General features: G+C 42.6%; 1 pseudogene; it reads right to left on the bottom strand.

Annotated features, from left to right (window-relative positions):
* Positions 1-9,200: 9,200 nt before the first annotated feature.
* On the bottom strand, positions 9,201-18,578 carry LOC142427618 (serine/threonine-protein kinase RIO3 pseudogene; annotated as a pseudogene).
* Between the last annotated feature and the right edge of the window lie 3,916 nt (positions 18,579-22,494).

The raw sequence follows: 22,494 nt of genomic DNA, 5'->3' as shown, positions 1-22,494 counted from the left end.
GGGGAGGGGATATAGTGAAGAGATGGAAACAAAGCAACAATGTAGCTGAGTTAGATCCCTGCCAGTGTGGAGCTGCAGGGTTTAGTCCCTGCTCTGCGGCAGCATGCGGCAAGGTGTGCCTGTGTTGAGAAGAGGCCCCCTCCCTGTGCAGCCCTCCAAGATCTAGGGGGGGACAGAGAGGAGCCCCATGGGTTTAGTCCCTGCCCTGAGGCTGGTGGTGAAAAACTGTGGCTGTGTTGAGACCAAGCCTCCGTACAGGCTCCAAATGGTCCCGGCTCCAGCAGTGACAGTGGCGGGACCAAGGTGAAGCCCCAGCGACCTCCACTGAGGTAAGCCAAAAAGCCCCCAGCCCCTCAAAACCCCATCGGTCTGTGCCTACTTATCTTTATGACACTCCTCCTGCATTCCAGCAGTGTTTAATTTCCCTGTGGAGTCCCTCTGGTGTGTGTTACACCATCGCCATCTTGCTGGAAGTATATTCCCTGCTTTTATGGGTTGTAGTTCACCATGACTCTACCAATGTGAGTAGAAGTCTCTCTTTTCTGTATTAAAGGGGAACAAGCTCTTTTATGTGGAAATGCTAGACTTGAGACCATGAGTCACTCAAAGGTAGGAGTCAGCAACCTAGGTCCTTCGGAATTGACTGGACCTGTTCTTTCAGAAAATTCCACTAAAAATCAGTCACACAGGGGAAATTCTTAGTTATAATGAAAGTAAAGAGAGGTGAGGAATAGCTGGCCACCCGTCAAAGCCACACCTGTCAAAGAACAATACCAAAAGCATTAATTATTCTATGATTCTCTTATATTTCATTCTTAAATATATTTAAAATGTAAGCTTTATTATAAAAAGTCAAGAAACGTTTATTTAGCCTAATGGACTAGAATGAAATCATAGAGTGAGACTTGCAATCAGGCACACATGCAGACATACACAAGTTAGGAAGTGTGAATTAACTGTATCCTAGTGTTCTTTGTGAAGTTGTTTTGTTTTGTTTTTTTAGTCATGTTACTGTGGGCTCGTACAACTCTTATCACAATCCATACATCATTGTGTGAAGCACATTTGTACATTTGTTGCCATCATCATTCTCAAAACATTTCTTTCTACTTGAGCCCTTGTTATCATCTCAGTTTTCCCCTCTTTCACTCTCCCTCCCTCACGAACCCTTGTTAAGTTATAGATTATTCTTGTTTTGTCATATCTTGAACTGCCAGATGTCTCCCTTCACCCACTTTTCTGTTGTCCGACCCCCAGGGAGAGGATTATATGTAGATCATTGTGTTCGGTCCCCCTTTCTACTCCACCTTCCCCCTTCCCCTCCTGGTATAGCTACTCTCATTATTGGTCCTCAGGGATTTATAGATGAAGGCTTTTGATGTGCATTAATGTATTTTTAGTAGCTCCCAGTTCTTTATTTTGTCTTCTATAATGTGAATATTTTTATTATGTCCATAGTGTGTTTATATCTTGTATAACTGCCGTCAAATTTGTCCCTAAATTTTTATTGTCTGGATGTATGGTCTAGGGTTTATATGTAGGTATTGGATTTATCATGCGTTCATTTTTGTATGTGGCATGAGGTATGGACTTTATTCCATTCTTTTGCAGGTGGAAATCCAGTTTTTCCAACATCATTTGTTGAAAAGGATATCTCCTGTCCACTTAATGTGTTTTAGTCCTTTATCAAAGATTAGGTTGTCTATACGTACCTGGTTGTATATCTAGGTTATCAATTCTAATTCACTGCTATTCATATATACCGTTGTACCAGGTTGCTTTAAGTTTCATGACTATATAACACGTTATTAAAGTCTTGTTTGACTTTTAAATGGTGTTTTATTTATCCTGTGTTTCTTTCCTTTCTATATTAACCTTACTGATTTCATAGGCTGATATTTATTCCCCAGGGATACAGTGGCAGAAAACCACATCAAACACCTTGAAAGAAGCCTGACTAGGATAGTTTGCTGAAAGTTCCACCAGCAATGCAAGTGGAGGGCACAATAAAGAGTTTTGGGGCTTATTGGTCAATCTAAAATCTAGTAAGAATCGTTTAAAGAGCTGATTCCAATGACAACAGCAGTAGGACTCTGAGAATGAAGAACATTTTGTGTTTGACCAATGTTACTTAGTAATTCAGGAATAAAACATATAACTTTAAAAACAAAGATACTAGATCTTTCTAATGATGTGTTTCTTCTAAACGCAGTCCATGCAGATAATGCTAATACAGAGATCATGTATCTGAAAATTATCTGAACTATTTGTCAAGATAGAATTTATTATTCTAATTTGCTGTTGTTGGTCTTAACCTAAGACCCACACAGCATGTCATTTTCAATACATTTGAATGTTTTTTTATGTCCCATGTAACTTGGACTACGGTGAATTATAAATCCTTGTGCCTAAAGATGGTTGTTAGTTTGAAACAAACTAAATAATACATACCTAAAAACACCCATATGTGCTTAAGTTTTACTTTTTCTCCTTTTGTAATCACTCAGTCATGTTTTGATTTTATGAATAAGAAATATGGGGATTTTCAAAGGTGAATTTTCTGTTAACGCTTTTGATTAAGCAATCGGGGAGGGGGTGGTGGTAGGAGACTGATACCTGTAGATTTTTTTTAAAGAATCCTCCAAGTAAGGAAAAATGAGTCGCACTATGTTCCATGTCTGGCTCTCTGGTGCTAATCTTTCTGGCTGCCCACCTGAAAACACGTTTTTAATACTAGTGTTGAAGAGAAAATGCCAAAGGGGTAGCTAGAGTTTCTGGGAAATGTAGTCCCAAGTTAATGCTGATATGTGATTTAATTGAAAGGTTACTATAGGAGTAGTTTCAGTTCAGCAATTATATGGGGACTCTGGGCAGTAGCTCTGCCCATTGTTTGACTTTTTAATGTTTTTCTGTGTGTTGTTTTGTTCTGCAATTTTCTTCCATTCCCTCAGGAACTCTCTACTCTGTGTACAAGGACAGAATGTTTGGTGGGCTCATCAGGTCCTATTTACTTCTTATACGCTCTGGCTATGTAATGAGTCACTTTGTTTTTGACATATCTCTTATAGTAGTTACATTTTCAAAATGTGTTTTAAGGTCCTTTATTTTCTTTCAGATACACACTAAGAACAATGAAATTAATAAACATAAATAGATATCCCTGATTCCCAAAGAGTAACATACTTCATTAGTTCAAAGGTCCAGTTTTTCCATGAGCAATTGTTTGGTTGGTCGTTTGAAGGATGGCCACATCAGAATTATCAGAGTGTGCTAAAAAGGCTTGGATTTCATTAGAAGGTGTGTGTGCCAACTGCTGAAGCCAAAGTGGGTGAGCAAGTAAATGTGGTGAAAAAAGCTGATGGTGCCCGGCTATCAAAAGAGATAGTGACTGGGGTCTTAAAGGCTTGAAGATAAACAAGCGGCCATCTAGCTCAGAAGAAACAAAGCCCACATGGAAGAACACACCAGCCTGAGTGAGCGAGTGATCCCAAAGGGATCAGTTATCAGGCATCAAAGAACAAAAAATCATCATATCATTGGCTGCACACCTCCATGATAGGATCGCTGAAGACAAATGGGTGCATAAGCAAATGTGGCGAAGAAAGCTGATGGTGCCCGGCTATCAAAAGAGATAGTGTCTGGGGTCTTAAAGGCTTGAAGATAAACAAGCGGCCATCTAGCTCAGAAGCAAAAAAGCCCACATGGAAGAAGCACACCAGCCAGTGCGATCACGAGGTGCCCAAGGGACCAGGTATAAGGCATGCAAAAAAAAAGAATGTGTATGTATATATATATATATAGATGTAGATATATATATAGATATATATACATACCATATTGAATGAAGTGCAGAGTGGAGACCCAAGGCCCAAGTGTCGGTCACTGGAGATCCTCTCATAGAGGGGTTTAGGAGAGGAGATGAGTCAGTCAGGGTGCGAGGTAGTACCGATGAAGCACACAGCTTTCCCCCAGATCCTGGATGCTTCCTCCCCCCAACTACCATGATCCGAATTCTACCTTGCAGGGCTGGATAGGGCAGAGGTTGTACACTGGTACATATGAGGGCTGGAGACACAGGGAATCCAGGGTGGATGATACCTTCAGGACCAAGGGTGTGAGGGGCGATGCTGGGAGAGTGGAGGGTGAGTGGGTTGGAAAGGGGAAACTGATTACAGGGATTCACATGTGACCTCCTCCCTGGGAGAGGGATGGCAGGGAAATGGGGGAGGGAGACTCTGGATAGAGCAGGATATGACAAAATATCGATGTATAAATTGCGAAGGGCACATGAGGGAGGGGGAGCGGAGAGGGAGGGGAAAAAAAGGAGAAGCTGATGCAGGGGGCTTGGGTGGACAGCAAATGCTCTGAGAATGATTGGTGCGGGGAGTGTATGGATATGCTTTATACAATTGATGTATGTATATGTATGGATTGTGATGGGAGTTGTATGAGTCCCTAATAAAATGTAAAAAAAGAAAAGGAAAAAAAAAGAAAGAAAAGAAAATGATTAGGGCAAAGAGTGTGCACATGTGCTTTATACAATTGTTTGGACTGTGATGGGAGTTGTATGAGCCCCTAATAAAACGTTTAATAAAAAAAGGTGTGTGTTCACTGATAGAAGACTGGCTCAGCACTTCAGAAGTGCAGATGGATTAAGAATCTCAGATTCTGAGAATCATCCAATGTTGGCTTACATTTTTGTGAGGGCTAAAGTTTGGCAGTTTGAATCCACCTTCTGCGTTATCAAAGAAAGACTTGGGAATGGGCCTCCTTAATTATTACCAGCAAATCAAACTTTAAAACAGTGGTTCTTGATCACTGAGGTTACCACGCGGTGAGATAGATGAGAAAGCAATGGGTTTAAAGCTATCTGGGCAGGGTAGTTCTTTTCAAGGACAGATCCCAAGCCTAGGAAGAGACAAGGCACACATATATTTCCAGGTGGTCTGAGAGTTCTTAGAACACACTATCATTGTCATAGGGTTTGGGAGCCAATAGTCCAAGCAAATATCAAGCAGCCTATCAATATGCTACTTCTGAGGAGGTAAACAGGTCATCACAGGTGATTACAATTCCCTCGTTGAAGATTGGCTAGGTGCTTTTCCTGAGGCTGGGAGAGTCCAAGGAACAATCACATTTGACAAGAAATTCAATTTAGCTGAATCCACAGCAAGAACACCTTTGCGGGTGACAGCCTTTCAGGATTTAGGAAGTGAAGCTCCATTGAATATGTCCCCAGGGTTCATAGTAGATTTGGAGAACCTCATCTGAGGGCAGAATTTTAGAATCATAAGAGTGGTCCATAGCAATAGTTTTGAAGAGGTTCCCAGGGGCCTTACTGTGCACAGCTGGAGAATATTCTAGAAGGCAAACACTCATTGGGAGGACTCAGCACAAGCATGTGTGGGAACTTCTCTGAGATGTTGTCTAGGGACAGAAGGGAGGGGCCAGGGTGCATTGGAGAATCAGGATTCAGTGGGGGTCCCATTGTCTGAAGATCGGGGTTACAGCAGCACCCCGAAGCTTTAGCAGGATGCTGGATCTCAAAACTCAAAGGGGCAAGGTCATCTGTTGATTGTCAATCATCATGCAGTGACTGAGTGGGCAGGTGTACAAGTGTGCTTGCTGTGTGCCTCTTGGTCCTGAACTTCACAGACTGCTGGTGGGCATCCGAGTCCCGAGGACACCTAGTGCGAGTCCCCTTTGATGAAGGCTGGAAATACTGGGCAGATGGAACTGAGGTGGGAAGTGAGGAGACACTGGATCCTGCAGGACTGCTGCCCATGATGGTAGGGACCTCAGGCTGCACAGTAGAGCTGCCTGCTCAGGAGCGGTGTGTGGGATGAGGAAACACTAGGACACAGCCCCCCAAGCCCACTGTCTGTAGCCAGCGTTTGAGAGTGATGCCTGGCCTTGCGGGGCTTAAAGGACCGCAGACTCTGCCTGTTCATTGCATGTGCCCGGGCTTCCTTCCAGGCCGTCCACTCCGGGCTGGTCAGTGCTGTGGGCTCCACGTGGTCCACGAAGGTGTAGTTCCTGCCCTATTTCGACAGCTCATAGCACTCGGGTTGCAGAATGCGCACGAAGGCGTCCATGGGAAATGTGACTCTGGATTCCCCGCAGCTGCACTGAGCAGCAGTGTTACCATAATTAACCCAGAGCAGGGTGGCAAAATTGATGGATTCCACAAAGTTGAAACCGTGATTGAAGCCAGCATATTAGCCATAGAGGAATGTGACCGTGAATTCGCCTGCTCCCTGGGTGATCCGAACAAAGGGAATGCCATTCTCCCTGGGTGAGATGAGGGCCACCTTGTGCCACAGTAAGTTTATGCAACCACTGGAACTGCCAGGGAAAAGCTCCCTGGCCAGTCTCTGCAGGCAGGCTCCGTGCTCAGGGGGCACCACATACACATTTTTGGCTCCCTGAAATGCAGGTAGTTGAAGCTGTACAGGTCCATGTCCTCTGTGAGCCAAGCGGAGGTGGTCTCCCACAGGACACAGTACAGGAGGGAAGTGTGGATGCCTATGATGACAATTCCACACTCCTCCAAAAGATCCTGGATCATTCCCAGGTGTCTGAGCTTCCAAAGCTCAGTGTTTTCACCAAATAAGGAGCCACATACCCCAGCCCCATAAATGGGAGAATCGTGCAAGCGGCTCTTCCAATATGTTCGCTCCAAATCCTCAACATCCCGGTGTGTGATATCTGTCGGTGTTGGCCAAGTGGTGATACTCCTTTACGGTTATGGATTTCTTTGTTTTATGATCTAGCAAAAAGACACCTGTCTGCCCCGTAGCTACCTGCTGCACAGGACTGGCTATCAGGATATCATCCATATCGTCATAGTTCTGTCTGGCTGTCCACTGCTCGGATGGGATTATTTTAGCCAGGCCTGCAGGTGGGCACCTTGGCATTCCATATAAACAATGTATTTGTTGAAATCCTTAAATTCCTCCATGATAGGTTGGAAAGTAATGATTTTAAGACTTGGGTTCTGGCTTTGATAGTCGTGGTAATTCATGGCTGCAAAATAGAGTTAGAAAACCCCGTTCTCATGGATGTTCCATGTATCTTGGAATGCTGTGCTTTTGTTTCTTTATCTCTCTGAAAATCTCTTCCAGTTAATTGATTTCTCTGTGAGAGCAAATGCACTCTCTCCAGGCATGTTGGTTCACCAAGAGAATTCTACTAAGGCGGACAGCTATTGTTTCCCCCAGAGAGAACAGAATTTGTCCACATGGAGTGGGTTTTCTCAGATTGCTCTTGGCTCAGTATGCTGTTCTGGAAGTTTACTTAGTTGGAAGGGTATCTCTATCTGTTGATACTTAGCTCCTGTTGCAATCCTGGGCAATTTCCAATTCCACTAACAAGTTGTGCCTCAAGGAATTTTTAAAAAGTAAATCTAAAGACAGTAATTCAGAAACATTCCACATAAATGAATGTTTCCTGAAATGCTAGTAAAGAATCAGGTAAAGAAAAAATAGCACAAAAATGCTAATATCAAAAATAACATTTATTGTAAAATATGAACCAAGACAACTAACCAAACAAACTCCCTGACATCAGTTCGACCCTGTAGGACATGATGAGATGCCTTTGTTTTTTTTCCCCTCAGGCTTTGTTTTTTTCCCCCTCATGCTCTTTTTTCTCATGCAAAGCCTTCTTCTCCATGAAGGGCCTGGTTAAGCAACTGATGGATTGGCAGCCAATGGGGCTCCACCAGGGCTCTAATACAGGACAGAAAAAGTAAAGATTTCACTGAACTTAATAGGAAAAATAAAATTGATGTAGAATGACTTCAACAGTCAACTTAAATCTGGATGAATTATGTTACAAAAAATTAAGCAACACAAAACAGAGAATTCATCAAGCTCTTCCATCCTGATTAACGCTAAAAGCTGAACCTTGGAAAAGCCAGTAGAAGTACACAAAACATTAGCTATGAAAGATGTTTGTGTAACCCTATGTGTTAGACATAAACCTTAAAGTAGTGAAAGCTCCCAAATATTGTGTTACCAGGGGGATGATTCCATCTTAAGAACATAGTATTTAGAAATAATGACCAGCAGATTTGAAATTCAGTATTAACCATCATAGGCAATCCTATCTAGTTCCGGCTTTCTCATCCTGCCCCCTGCCCCCCCCCCCCCGGGCGATACAAGTAAAAGCAACAACAACAAAAATTGGGTAAAACAAAACAATTCAGAAGTTGTGAAATCTGCATCATTTTATAATTTGAGTCAAGTTCCTAAGTTATACAATCTTCAGAGACATTTTAGGATTAAAACATATATATCCAATTCTCTTCATAAAAGTGAAAGCATAGCTTAAGGAGCCGTGAATGGGGTGGAGGTTAATGATCCACAGCTTCATATCTAACACAGAACCCAGCAGTTCAAACTCAGCGTACATCACATTATTGAAAAATATACCCTCAGACTTTTTTGAAATGCAGTTAAAAACTGTATCAAAGAAATAAAAAATGTGTTTAAGAAGAACATATTTGGCATTTAAAAGTGCTAACACGTTTTGGATTTTTCTTTATCTAATCTGACTTAATAGCAACAGTAGGATTCACCATGTTTTAGTTTTACATAAACCTCACCCTAGCAAACTAATGAAAGTAGAGAGCTTGCTTTTCATGCAGAGAGGCCCTTCCAGTTGCAGTACTAGAGATTATTAAAAGATCAGATCACTTAAATCAGCTGGTTAGTTTGGTACCTGAGCTGCTTTAAAGGTACTTTTCCCCATTGAATTGTCTACTATTTCTCATTTGCCATATTTCCCTTGAAAATTAATAACTAGTTTGAATAAAATGTAAACTGAACATGGAATGTGCCAAACATGGTTTAAATCTTACAGCCCATGCTTTCAAATAATCCTTTTACATGATGGCTATGAATTACAGTTTTAACCATATTAACTACATGCAAAAATTTTGAAAATTTAAAGACGCTTTTGGGCCATGATACTTTAGTTCTTATGCATTTATCTTCTCCACAAACTTATGTCTCTTCTTGGGTGTCATAATGTGGAAGACGTTCCATTCAATTCCATTTCATGATGCCCCAATGAAAGGTTATGCCTGTTTCCATCAGCTTTTGTGAAACAAAATTTGCATTTTTCATAGTACTATAGAGAATAATTTTTCCACTAGAATTATGGTCACGGTCACTGTTAATATTGAAAGTCAGCGGTCATGGGTGTGATTCATGATGTAGTTCTGGTAGACCTCTGTCATCCTTCACAAATGAAGCAGCTTTCCTTCCATTCTTCTGAACATGATCTTCATTCATTTTCTCCAAAGCTTCTATGTCAGCTGAGAAATCAGCTTCATTATCTGCTGAGATGTTTAAGCCTGCAACAGCATTAAGGAGTTCTCATTCATTGAGAGCTCCATAACTCCTCCTTTCTGGAAAGTCTGGGAGACATTCTTACAGTTCCGGAAGAGGAATTCCAGGCCATGACGTTGGTTCTACAGACTGGCTGACATCACTCAACCAGATCTTTCCAGCATGCCACAGCTTGTTATACTCACTGATGTCAGGATGGATCAGTGGACATTCATTATGTAACCGCTGCATCATATCAAGACTTTGATACTGGGCATCTTTCAATTCACTACTGAGATTTACTTCTTTTAATTTAGGAGTGGGAACATTGTGGCCATAAAAGACATAACTGAAATGTGTTTCTTGAGCATGACAACTGTTGGACAAGGAATTCCAACGCTCTGCATTCTTGAGAAACAGTGCATTTTTTTTCCTGCGCTCATGTGGATGATCTTAGGTGGATTTTGTTTACTGAAGCAGTCTTTATACCTTTAATCATCTTTAATATATGTTCATGATTCTGGAACTCAATAAGGGTTGTTTTAAATACCTTCATAGCACATTGGGTTGGTACAACTTTACTATCCTTTTCATTCTCCATGCTCCCTGCATATGCATGAAAGACAAGAGATTATTTTCTTGTACTAATACAGCCAGTGATTGTCTCCAATACTCCAGAGTGGATCATTTTATACACAAGTAAACACGTCTTAGAATCAACTGCTTTTTCAGCGAATGCTCTTTTTTCTCATGTGAAGCCTGGTCTATTTTATGATTTTGGATTTTGTTCCACTTTGTTCTCCCACTTCACTCTGGACTTTCTTTTGTGATACCTTTCAGAGTAAATTAGCAGTGGTAGCTGGGCACGATATAATTCTTCTGGTCTCAGATACATGGAAGCTGAGGATGACTGTGGTCCATTCTTCCTCTGGACTAATTGTTTCCATATGTCTTCTAATATCTTCACTCGTATTTTATGGTACTTTTGTGCTGTCTTCAGTGGGGTGAATGTGGGGGGGGCGGGTAACAAAGAGAATGGAGGTGGGGTAGGGACTACTAGCATCTGGGTGGGCTCCCTATTGCTTGGCATAGCTATGTTCCAGAAACACAAGGTCCAGTTCTTTGGGGAATTGAAAGCTTGAAGAGCAAGAAGGGAACTATGCACCATATGGAAGACTGGAAGTCCCTCTGTCCACCCCTGTGGACCATGTCAGAAAAGTGACAGCAGTTCTGAGTATGGAAAGCCACATGGTAAGTTACCATTATCTGGCCCTGCAATCAGCCCAGACCACACCCTAGTACCTTTATTTTGAAAGCTTTGTTACATTAACCTCATTGAAAGGTTTTCTTGCTAACAATTTTCTCGTGTTGAATGACACTTGAATTCGAAATATAAGATATTCCACATTTACTACATGCAAACAGTTTCTTTCCTGTGTGAATTATATAATGTGATGTAAGGGAGTGCTTTCGGCTAAAAGCTTTACCACACTCACAGCATACATAAGGTGTTTTTCTACAGCATGAATTCACTGATGAACAGCGAAATGATGCTTCCTGATGAAGGCTTTTCCACATTCGCCACATACATGAGGTTTCTTTCCAGTATGAGTTCGCTGATGAACAGTGATGTTACTGTTCCAGGAAAAGGTTTTTCCACATTCACCACATACATAGGGTTTCTCTCCAGTATGAGTTTGCTGATGATCAGTAAAAACATTCTTCCTTACAAAGGTTTTTCCACATTCATCAGAGACAGTTTCTCTCCAGTATGAATTCACTGATGATCAGTAAAAACATTCTTCCTGCCAAGGGCTTTTCCACATTCATCACATACATAGGGTTTCTCTCCAGTATGAATTCACTGATGAACAGTAAGGTTTGTCTTCCTGATAAAGGTTTTTCCACATTCACCACATACATGGGGTTTCTTTACTGTGTGAAATGTCTGATGCAATGGTGGAGGAGAGGGGTAAAGGAAAACAAAGGATGAATATAAGGAAGAAAAGGGTAGTGGGTGCATGGGGCACTAATCCACCCATGGGGAGGGTATTGTTTATATCTCCACAGGAAAAGTGGGAGCAGACTTCAACCCAGTGCCGCAAGGTGTGAATGCAATATCCCGGCGTGGAGTAGGGAACCAGTGGAGAGGTCTGGGAGGCTGGCCCCAGCACCATAAATTAAGTGGATTCCTGCCCCTCCCCCAAAAAGAATTTATTCCAAAGGACGACATTGACTCTGCAGCTCCGGGTGATGGACATATCTGATCAGAGCACACGGGAGCAGATGAAGGGGCAGGAGGAGAGAGTGGAGCACAGCCTGGCCCACCAGGCCGTGAGGATGATGTTCCTGAGTAGAGCAGGCAGTCCACAGACCGAACAACATGACTGGCCCCACTGTGAGAAATGATGCCAATCAGTGACTAAGAGCGATACAGGGGACAGCACCGGAGACACAGTGTGGGAATTTCACCTGATCTGATCCCACTACACCGAGGCAAATCACAGGGGACTGCAGCGGAACAGCAAGGGAATGGAGTGGCAAGGTCCCAGGGAATGCTGAAAGTGGACTTTGGGGCCAGGGCATGGTGCCCCAACAGACTGGACTGGAAAATGCTCCAAAGGGACAGCAAATGATCCCTGAACTAACTACAAGCTTTTCTCTTGCGAAGTGTTTTGTTTTGTTCTTTGTCAGTGGTTTGTTTTTGTTGTTTTGTTGTTTTGTTGTCTTGTTGTCTGGTTGTATACTGTTGCTTTGTTTTCCTCTGTCTTGCTTTCATGCATGTTAGTGTCTCCACAGGTCTGTCTGAATAGGACAGGCTGGATGAACTATCTGGAGGAAAAACAATGAGACCGACAGTTCCGGGAGGACTTGGAGTGGCGGGGTAGGGGGGTAAGGAAGTGGTGTTAACAAACACAAGGACAAGATAACAACATGGGACCCAAAATCATAGAGAGGGGGGAGTGGCAGGCCTGGTGGGAAATGATCAAGTGTAAGGTTGCTTAGAGAAGAGGTATACTCTAGCCCAGGTGGCGACGAAGCATGGTAGTAGGGCAGGAGGAAAGTCAAGGGAGATGGAGGAAAGAGCTAGGAGTCAAAGGGCATTTATGGGGGTCTAGACAAAGACATGTACATGCAAATATATACAGGAGGATGGGGAAATAGATCTATGTGTCTATATTTATAGGTTAAGTATTAATGTGGTGGAAGGACCTTGGGCTTCTACTCAAACACTCCCTCAATGCATGAATACTTTCTTTTATTAAATTGGAACTCTATGATGCTCACTCTCCCGACACAACTGCTGAAGCCAAAGTGGGTGAACAAGTAAATGTGGTGAAGAAAGCTTATGGTGCCCGGCTATCAAAAGAGATAGTGACTGGGGTCTTAAAGGCTTGAAGATAAACAAGCGGACATCTAGCCAGAAGCAACAAAGTCCACATGGAAGAACACACAAGCCTGTGTGATCAAGTGGTCCCGAAGGGATCAGTTATCAGGCATCAAAGAACAAAAAAACCATATCATTGACTGCATGCCTCCATGATAGGATCGCTGAAGACAAATGGGTGCATAAACAAATGTGGTGAGGAAAGCTGATGGTGCCCGGCTATCAAAAGAGATAGTGTGTGGGGTCTTAAAGGCTTGAAGGTGAACAAGCAGCCATCTAGCTCAGAAGCAAAAAAAACACACATGGAAGGAGAACACCGGCCAGTGTGATCACGAGGTGCCAAAGGGAGCAGGTATAAGGCATCATGCAAAAAAAAAGATATATGTGTGTGTGTGTGTGTGTGTGTGTGTGTGTGTGTGTGTGTATATATATATATATATATATATATAAATATATACCATATTGAATGAAGGGGGAATTGCAGAGTGGAGACCCAAGGCCCAAGTGTCGGCCAATGGAGATCCCCTCATAGAGGGGCTTAGGAGAGGAGATGGGTTAATTAGGGTGCGAGGTAGTACCGATGAAGCACACAGCTTTCCCCCAGATCCTGGATGCTTCCTCCCCGCAACTACCATGATCCGAATTCTACCTTGCAGGGCTGGATAGGGCAGAGGTTGTACACTGGTACATATGAGGGCTGGAGGCACAGGGAATCCAGGGTGGATGATACCTTCAGGACCAAGGGTGTGAGGGGCGATGCTGAGAGAGTGGAGGGTGAGTGGGTTGGAAAGGGGGAACTGATTACAAGGATCCACATGTGACCTCCTCCCTGGGAGAGGGACGCCAGAGAATGGGGGCAAGGGAGACTCTGGATAGGGCAAGATATGACAAAATAACGATGTATAAATTACCAAGGGCACATGAGCAAGGGGAGAGCAGGGAGTGAGGGAAAAAAAAGACGACCTGACAAAGGGCTTAAGTGGAGAGCAAATGTTTTGAGAATGATTGGGGCAGGGAATGTATGGATATGCTTTATACAATTGATGTATGTATATGTATGGATTGTGATAAGAGTTGTATGAGTCCCTAACAAAATGTAAAAAAAGAAAAGAGAAAAAAAAGAAAATGATTGGGGCAAAGAATGTACAGATGTGCTTTATACAATTGGTGTATGTATATGTATGGACTGTGAGAAGAGTTGTATGAGCCCCTAATAAATTGTTTTTTAAAAAAAGAAATGTCTGATGTGCTGTAAGGTATTATTTCTGACTGAAAGCTTTACCACACTCATCGCATATATTAGGTTTTTCTCCAGTAGGCGTTCACTGATGATCAGTGAGGTTCTTCTTCCAGATAAAGGTTTTTTCACATTCACCACACACATGGGGTTTCTTTCCAGTATGAGTTCGCTGATGAACAGTAAGTTTGGTCTTCCTAATAAAGGTGTTTCCACACTCACCACAGATATGCAGTTTCTTTCCTGTGTGAAATGTCTGATGTGATGTTAGGCATTGCTTCTGACTGAAAGCTTTGCCACACTCACTGCATACATAAGGAGTTTCTACAGTATGACTTCGTAGATGAATTTTGAGATGTGCTATCTGAATGAAACCTTTGCCACAATCATGACATACATAGGGTTTCTCTCCAGTAGGAGTTTGCTGATGAGCAGTGAGATCACTGTTCCTGTTAAATCCTTCCCCACATTCACTGCATACACAGGGGGTACCTACCACATGAGTTTTCTAATGTTCCTCGCAATATGTATTACTGTGGTAAACTTTGCCATATTCCAACCCTGTGTATGGGTTTTGTCCTTTATGTGCTGTTTGATAATGTACAGTGAGTTTGAATGATTTGTCGAACCCTTGCCCACCCTGAATGCATTCATAAGTCTTATCAAGAATTTGACTGAAGTGGTGCTCACAGAGGAAAGGCTCCTTGAAGAAGATTCTCCCACATTTATCACCTATGCGTGGTTTCTCAGTTTTGTCAGATTCCTGATGCTGAATGCATTGTGACTTCATACTACTGGATTTTTCACAATCAGGGAATTTCATTCCAGTATAAAATTGTTCCTGTTCAATATCAAGAAAAGTTTCTCGTCTCATTGAAAACTACTGACTTCTTTATTTTAGAATTGCGTAAACAATCCAAATGGTAAACACAGTTATTGTAGAAATCAGTTTGGGTGTGAAAATAATGAATGAACACAGATTTGGTAGTTGCTTAATAGGACCGTGAAAATATAAAAAGAATATAAATACAAGCAAGACACAGACCCACAAGGGTGGTAAGGCCTGCTAATTTCAGGTGCTTGAGATCAGATGTATTCATTCCATCAATCTTTCCTGAAAGACAACTAAGTACTAGACAAACGAAATGTGAAAAATGCAGAATGTTCAACTTCGGAGAACACAATTTTACAGGTATATATGAGACTTATGGAAAGCCTACAGTCTAGCTTACAAAACTCATCTTCCAGTGTTTTCCTGTGGGGGTGTGCAGATTGCTGTGACATCGAAAACACTGCCACCAGTATTTAAAATATCATCAGGATCACACATGGTGCACAGGTCTAAGTGGAAATTCCAGAAATACAGACTAGGAGGAAGAACTGGTGATTAACTTCTAGAACATTAGCTCCTCAGGTTTAATGGCACTTAAATAACACTTTAGAAGTACTAAGTTCTCAAAGTACAGTCAACAGTAATGATGTGGATGGAGTAATGCTTTGAGGACCTTCACTGGGTGACATGGCATGAGAAAAAATAGCTGCCTACAAACATGTACTAATAATTGGAAGACAGAATATATGAAGCACTATCAAGAAAAATGGCAAGTTGTCAAAATGATATGTTTAAAAACTGATATTGTATATGTTATTGTACTTTAAGCACTAGTTATTTTTAGATTTAAGTGGTTTATAAGGCTGAGACTGACAAATTCATGAAGATTGGTGTCATGCTCATCATCAAAAACAAGTGCATTGCAAGATCTCTCCTGAGTTACAATGTTGCCATGGGTGGGTTAATTTTCACATGCCTGCAAGTAAAAACAATAACTACAAGTGTTATTAAAGTTTTGTACCAACTCTTAAAGCAGACATAAACTGTGGGATCCAGCCTCACAGTTAAATGGGTCCGTAGAAGTAGCATGTGACATAAAGGAAGATAAAGCAGACAGCAAAAAATAGGGTATAGCAGTCTGATCTGTAATGCTGATGAGTGATCGACGTCATTTAGCAGTGTTTATATAGGAGTGAGACATGCAAGTCTCTAGCAGCCAAATACACAACAGAATGGGCAAAGTGTGAATCTGGGACAGCCTGAATGTTTTAAAACACTTCATGGTAAGTATCAGGCTGTGAAGTTGATGACCAGGAAGAGAACATTTGCAGATAAATTCTCTATTGTCTGCATTAAAGAAGCCTGCAAGGCCAGGATTCTGGGTGGAGGGAGGCCTTCATATTTGTATGTTAGAGAAGAGTCCCAGTCATATGGTCCTAATGAAAATTCATCCCCATCATCCCCACAATATCCTCCCATTGTAGTGATTCCTTAATGATACCTCATAGGAGCACATGGCTAATCTCTAACAGCCACCAGCTTTATGTATAGAAGCATACACACTCATATTATATTCCCAGTCAGGGGACAAGTTACTCCCCTCTAACTGCCCTCAGCACTGGTGTTAAGTTACTCAACCAATGAACTAAGGGACCTCCAGCGTAAAGAAACTTCCCACCTCATTATGTAGGTAGGTGTCTGTGTGTGTGTGTGTGTGTGTGTGTGTGTGTGTGTGTGTGTGTGTGTGTGTGTTGTGGGGTGGGGATGGGTTTGCATGCCTGGAGTTAATATAAATCGGTGAGTGTATATATTCTCTCTATCCAGCTCAGACCTGACATCATGGATGAGGTGACCGCAGAAATACTTTTCTCTCCCTTTTTATTTCTGCCCCTCAGTTACACAACTGTCTCTTAGGACCCATCCAGAAGGCATGTAAGAGACAAAGGAATAGTTGACTCCTTGATAGCAACAAAGAGAACCTTATTGCTCTTAAAGCTAGGCATCTTTTAGATGAGTAGCAAAAGTTGGATGTCTTTAGGAGACAGCTTTATACTTTCATGTAACGGAAAGCAGTGTAGAGAAAACTCTTTGTACCTGGAGGATTGTGTGTTATCACCTTTATCTATATCCTCTGGACTCTGGACAATTTCCTCTAGCATTAGCCCTTGTCTTCTAAGCCCTGCTGGTAAGAAGTATAGAGAAGAGGCTGCTTACACTTTTATGAAGTTTCTGTTTTCCACAATAAAGAGATTGAAGAGAGGGAATAAAGGGGAGCTGATATCAAGGAGTTCTAAAATAAAGAAAATGTTTGGAAACATTGTGGTAGCAATTGTTTAATAGTGTTTCATGTGATAGAACTATGGAATGTTATGATATCTGTAAGACTCACAATAGAATAATTAAAACTATATATGTATTGAAAATTTAACCAAGGACTTCTGGGAAGATGGCGGATCAGGAGACCAGCATACTCTGAGAGTACTTTCAAACAAGGCGGGTTTACTGTCCAGGTAGCCGAGTGGAAGGAGTCTGATGAGTGAAATATCCACCGGGACAGCACCCCACCCCACACATTTGTCCTGAGCCAGGGCCTCGGTAATCCAGGATCCGATTTGTGGGACATATCGTGTCATTAAGCTCCCGCCACCGCAGCTCCGTCTAGCTATAGTCTCACTCCATCCCCAGACCGGGACCCCGTGCTCCGAGTTGCTTGACTGCTCTGCCGAAACAGGCACAGTGGTGGTGGGACCCCCTACAGCAACTGCCCACTCGAGGGACCCCACCTGGAGAGAATCTTCCCTTTCCCGTGGTTCCCCTCTCCCCAGATGGCACGGATCTGCCCTTGGGCCGCATCCCTCACTCCATTCAACCAAGGCCTGGGTAATTGGTCTACAGGCTACTAGTGGCTGCCTGGGCAACCCCCACGGGGGACCATCCACCCCCATTGGTGCAGGGGACCTCTCCACTGCCACCTCGTATGCCTGACCCCCAAACCCCCCCCCCACACCTTCCGTCAGCCTAGCTCCCGCTTCACTTCCCACCAGCAAGGGCCTTCACCCGGAGCCCAAACCGCTTCTGTCCCTGATGCTGCATTTACGCAGGAGCTACTGCAGGCTGACTTGCACCACCGCAGAGTCCAGTGCCCGCAGCCCGGGGAGTGCTAAAGCCACCTGACTCGGGGCGTTCCTTCCAGCGTTGACATCCCTGGGCATAACAGTGGGTGCTCCTGCCAGTTAGGAATGCGAGCAAAAGGGCTTTGTGGCCCCGCTGGAGCAGCTTTGCCTTCCCCGGTGTGCTGCGCGGTTTCCAGCAGCCTGTGGCTGAGTACTGAGCCTGTTCTGGCGCGTTCCTCCCAGGGTGGAGGGCAGACTCACCGCCCTCTGATCCAGCTCGGAACACGACACTAAGGAGCCTGCGCTGCTCCCTGCCTGCAAGGAGCCGAGGTCGTGGCTCTGCGGTCCCCACCAGTACTGTTTGTATGCTCCAGCTGGCTTTCACCAGTGCAGTGCACTGCGGGAACCCTAGCACCAGTTTCTAAGCCTACCCCAACCCTTTCCAGCTGGTACAGGAGGCGAGCCCTGCGGCCTTTGCCTCCCTCAGCACCCCTTGTGGCCCCAGTCTTTTCCTGCCAGTGCAGGAAGCTTACCCCTCTGGGGCTTCTCCCGCCTTGGTAGCCTCTGCCCACAGGCTTAACTCTACAGGACTGCAGGGACCTGGGAGTGCTGGTTGATCGGAGGAGCATTTTTCACTCACATAGCCCTGCTCCAGAGCCCAGATCAGCAACATGTCCTGTGGTAGTGAGGACTGGCCCACCTCCGCCTTCTATAAGGCATTTCTAACTTGGAGGGAAAAGAATGGGGGAATTTAAATATATATATAATATATATATATATATATATATATATATATATATATATAATTTCATGCTTGTTTTCTTCTTTTTTTCTTTCACTTTCTGTGTTTTCTCTCTTTTACTTCCTCCTTTTCATTATTACTATTACTTCTCTTCTGTCCCTTTTCTATAGGTTTTCTATCTTTTTTTGCTCCTTCCACTTCACTTATCACTTCTTATCTCCTCTTTTATAGCTTCTCCTTCTTTCTCTTTCTCTATTTTTCCTCCCAATTTTTAAAAAAATTATTTTTTAATTTTGAACTTTTCCCGTTTTTATTACTAAAAAAAGGGGGGGGGGGTGCTAAGGGTATCCTGACAGAAAAGGTCAAAGCAGCCCGGGGGCACTCACTGAGGCTTCAGCCTCCACACCAGTCGCTGAAACATCTCACCACTGCTTTTCACTAAGCCTTCTGGGAATTCTGCCTACACAGCAGTCTGACCCATCTTTAGAATAGGTCATAGGCATCGCCTGAAAGAATTCTTAACAATAACACAGATAAGGGCCCCCTGGCCTCCCAGAAACATGGGGGCCTAAGATAGGATCGAGGAAAAATCAACAGACCACATCACACCCAACAAAAAAAGAGAAAACATAGTAGCAGAGCTAACGTCTCTCATAGAATAAACAGATACAGATCTTCCCCAGAAGGAAATCTTCAGACGTCTGCTGGCAATACTACAGGAATTGAGGGAAGCAACCCAGAATAAGTATACAATGATAGAGAAGTTGAAGTCCATAATAGAGGGGATGAAATCAACCCACCAAAGGGAACCGCAGGAGCTAACAAAGGAGGTAGGAGAAGCCACACACAAAGTCATTGAATTAAGATTAGGCTTGAGGAGGCAGAGAACCGTATCAGTGATCTTGAGGACACCCAAACAGACCTAAGCAAGTGAGAAATACAGGAAAATTAAACAAGCAGAAGATAACCTGGAATCAATTACAGATGAAGAGGAATAATATTCAAATAATTGGTCTACTAGAGAACAATACAACACACAAGTCGACAGTCAAGATAGTAAAGGAATTTCTGGAAGAAAACTTTCCTACCCTAACAAGGAGAAGCAGGCACTCCTGGGAAGCAGAAAGGATGCCAGCTAGATTAGACCCCAAGAAGAACACACCAAGACATATAATAGTAAAAGTATCCAATTTAGAAGGAAAAGAAAATTTTAAGAGCAGCAAGAGAAAGGAAGACAGTCACATACAAAGGAGAGCAGGTAAGAATATGCTTAGACCTATCAGCAGATTTCATGAAGAGGAGGAGAGAATAGAGCAAGATCTTCCAAAAGCTGAAAAAAAAACCTCTCCCAGAATCCTGTACTCTACCAAGATATCCATTAAGGTAGATGGTGAGATAAGGGTCTTCCAGGACAAGGAAAGACTCAAAGGATATGGTGCAAGACACCCGACCCTGCAGAAGATACTGGCTGACTCACTATGATCAGAGGATCAATCTCCACCAAGAACTAACAGGAGACCACCATATAGCCCATCTCCATCTAGAAGCCAACATACCAGCAACAATTACCTGGACAACAGGGTCTCAGATGGAAAAGAAGACAAGATAGAAACTCTCCACTCAAACACAGTACACTGATATGAAGTTAACCAAAACACAATACAGGATATGACAACTATGAATCCAGAGATAGTGATAATAACTCTGAATTCAAATGGACTCCACTGGTCCATTAAAAGAAAAAGACTCAAGGACTCATTCACAAAACATAATCCATCAGTCTGCTGCCTGCAAGAGACACATCTTAAGGCACAGCCATTAATATGCTAAGAATAGAGGGCTGGCAGAAAGTTTACCAATCCAATGGTAACTCAAAAAAAGGCAGGGGTGGCTATTTTAATCTCTGACAAAATGGACTTCAAGATCCAAACCATAAAAAGAAACAAAGAGCGGCATTGCCTAATGCTCAAATGTTAAGTAAACCAAGAAACACTTAGCATATTGAATATTTATGCTCCTAATAATGGTGTGGCAAATTTTGTCAAACTAGTAAAAGGATGAAAAGAGAAATCACAGACTGAGCAATCATAGTAGGTGACTATAACACTCCACTATCAGATCAAGACAGATCACTGGGAAAAAGCTCAGTAAAGAGGCGATAGAGCTAAGCAATGTAATTAGGCATCAGTGCCTGATAGACATTTATAAAGCTTTCCATGCACATGCAAAAGACTTCACTTGAATCTTTTACAAGAATAGACCACATGCTGGGACACAAGTCCAGCCTGAGTAAATTCAAACACAGATATATTCAGACATCCTTCTCATATCACTGTGCCATAAAAAAGGAGATTAACAAGAGGACGTCCAGAAAAGCAAGGGCAACCAATTGGAGAATGAACAATGATCTCCTGTGACATGAATGGGTACTGGCCCAGATCAGAGAGGATATTAGGAAGTTTCTAGAAACTAACGAGAACAAGAACACAACATATCAAAACATATAGGACTCTCCGAAGGCAGTTATCAGAGGTAGCTTGATATCATGAAATGCATATATGAAAAAAACGAGATGCACATGACAGATACATTAACACAAAACCTCCAACAACTAGAACAGAATCAGCAGAACAACCCCTCTAATAGCAAGAGAAAAGAAATAATGAAAATCAGGGTGGAGTTAAACCAGTGGGAAGACAAGAGAACAATGCAAAAGATAAATGCAGCTAAGAGCTGGTTCTATGAAATAATTAACAAAATTGACAGTCCTCTGGCAAAGCTTACCAAGGACAGAAAGGAGGAAACATCAATAGCCAGGATGAGGGATGAAAGGGCAATAACAACAGATCCCAATGAGATTCAAAGGATAATCACAAAGTACTATGAAGGTTTGTACTCTAATGTATTCAGAAACATGGAAGACATGGATAAATATTTGGAAAAACAGTCTGTCCCTAGATTATTTCAGAGATCAAGAACCTCAACAAACCCATAGTGAAAGAAGAAATAGGGTCATCAAGAACCTACCAACAAAAAAAGCCCCAAGGCCAGATGGCTTCACAGCAGAATTCGACCAAGCATTCAGGGAAGAGTTGACAGCGTTCCTCCACAAACTATTCCATATCATAGAAGAGGATGGCAAACTCCCAAACTCATTTTACGAAGCAAGCATTACTTTGATACCCAAACAGGTCAAAGATGCCACAGGTATAGAGAATTACTGACCAATATCTATCTTTAATGAACATAGATGCAAAAATCCTTAACAAAATTTTGGCCAATAGAATAAAAAGAATATAAAACACATCATCCACTATGACCAGGGAGGATTCATCCGAGGGATGCAGGGATGGTTGAACATCCATCAATATTATACGCCACATCGAGAAGAACAAGGATAAAAACCATATGGTAATATCCATAGACATAGACAAAGATTTGAAAACATCCAACACCCATTTCTAATTAAGACACTCATTGAGATAGGATTGGAAGGTATGTTCCTCTAGCTGATACAAGCTATCTATGAAAGGCCAACAGCCAACATCATAGTCAATGGAGAAAAGACAAAAACAATCCCACTGAAAAAGGGTATAAGACAAGGATACCTCCTGTCCCCACTTCTATTCAATATTGTTCTGGAGGTTCTGGCTAAAACCATAAGACAGCGGAAGGACATCTAAGGTATCCAAATGTGGGAGGAGGAGGTGTAGCTATTGCTATTTGCAGACAACATGATCCTGTACATTGAAAACCCCAAAAGCTCGACAGCTGGAGTACTTACAGCGATAGAGGAATAGGGAAGATCAATAAACAGAAGTCGGTAGGTTTTCTACACACATCAGAC

This window comes from Tenrec ecaudatus, chromosome 15, assembly GCF_050624435.1.
Source record: "Tenrec ecaudatus isolate mTenEca1 chromosome 15, mTenEca1.hap1, whole genome shotgun sequence".
NCBI classification, from domain to species: domain Eukaryota; kingdom Metazoa; phylum Chordata; class Mammalia; order Afrosoricida; family Tenrecidae; genus Tenrec; species Tenrec ecaudatus.
The sequence above is the reverse complement of the archived record's forward strand: the minus strand, read 5'-3'. Positions and strand labels throughout refer to the sequence as shown.